Consider the following 1,631-nt stretch of genomic DNA (forward strand, 5'->3'; position numbering starts at 1 on the left):
AGTAATTTATTATAGGTGTAGGACAAATTTGGATTTTCCCAAAAAATGGACTTATAAAATGTAGCAAACAAACGTTAATGAGTACATTTAATGAAAAATTGAGCTATTTGGATAAGTTTCATCTCTGATTCTCCTTGGATTGCCTAGAATGACTTATTTTATGTGTTAGCTTAAACATGAAGTAGGATTCTTGTAATGAGGAGAAATTATACCTCACACTGCATGCACCACATGGCCATGCATGCAACCACTCACAGCTGCTTGTTCCTCTAGACCCCATTCATCAAATGCTTATCTCGGTGCACTGCTATAAAAACGAGCATTTATAATTATCAGTATGCATGGCCATCTGGTGCATACTGTGTATGATATAATTTCCCTATAATGAGGGTTAAGCGGCATTCTTATCTCAACCCCTTTGTCAGCTACTATTTGGTCCCCTCTAGACTATAAGCACCATTGCCGACCTTTCATGGAAAACTATATCTTGTTGAATTAAATATGCTTAACTTGCACGTTATCATAGCCAGTTATCTTCTACAAGATGTAAAGAAAGTACCTCTTGCTTGGACAAAGAGGCATGTGGCTTAATGGCTTGTTATTATGGTAGTTAAAGATGGCTGGAGTTTTTTTTTCTTTTTCTTCAACGAATAGCTAAACTTGGTTAAATTAGTTCTATTTAACATGGTGTCTAGCTACAGTATGGCTAGAATACCAATTTCATCCTCTAATGATCACCATTCGGTTCACCTAGATGTGGAAATCAGACATTGGTGCCCACACGATCAACATGCTAGTCGCCAACTTGTACATTCCAATCTAAGCTATGATTAGTGGCAGGTGATATTGATCATATCACATCCATCAAATTGTTTGGAATTAATTAAAAAAAAGTATGAGTTTCCTACCCCATCGATCTATCGTTATGATCCATCCAATGAGAAAAGGTCCAAGGATACTTGTATGAGTAAAAGATGTTATCCATTTAGAATTATCCATATTAGATTCATGAAATTCAGCCGAATTCTATCACCCCATGATCCCATACCTCTTTTCATTTCTAAGCACGATTTCCATAAACGATATAAACTTTATTGAGGTAGGTGTATAAAAGTTCACTTGTTAGTCCATTAGCCTTAAAAGCCAAATAATAGATGTGAGCATCCTCAAAAAGCCATACCTAGCCTTCTTCATAATAGAATGCAATCATATTTCAATTATGATTCCTAATATTTTTATTTAGTTGGTAAGTTTTAATTCCAATTTCGATCTTACAGCCAGACTTCCATGACAAGAAGATGGATTCTCTAATCATAATGTTATTCCACTATCTCATTTCTCTAAGGTATCTATATCAAAAAAAAAAAATGAATAATATCACGGAATTTGATGCATGGCAAGTTGGCAACTGCAAGGAGTCTCATTAGAGCTGGACCCCAGCAGTTAGGAATCCTGGGTATGAAGTAATGAATGACATTGCTACGTGGTCAGATTAAACTGCTGAAAAATGAAAGGTATCCCAAGAAAACCCATTTGTTCCTTGTGAGTCACATGAGCCCACGCAGCTGCGAAAAGTGGCAAGAAGACAGCTTATCTACTATTTAATGGTGGGGGCATCTACTGTGACCTTT

The sequence above is a fragment of the Phoenix dactylifera genome, chromosome 7 (assembly GCF_051530095.1).
Source record: "Phoenix dactylifera cultivar Ajwa chromosome 7, Ajwa_hap1_PhDact_Kaust_v1.1, whole genome shotgun sequence".
In the NCBI taxonomy this organism is placed as follows: Eukaryota; Viridiplantae; Streptophyta; class Magnoliopsida; order Arecales; family Arecaceae; genus Phoenix; species Phoenix dactylifera.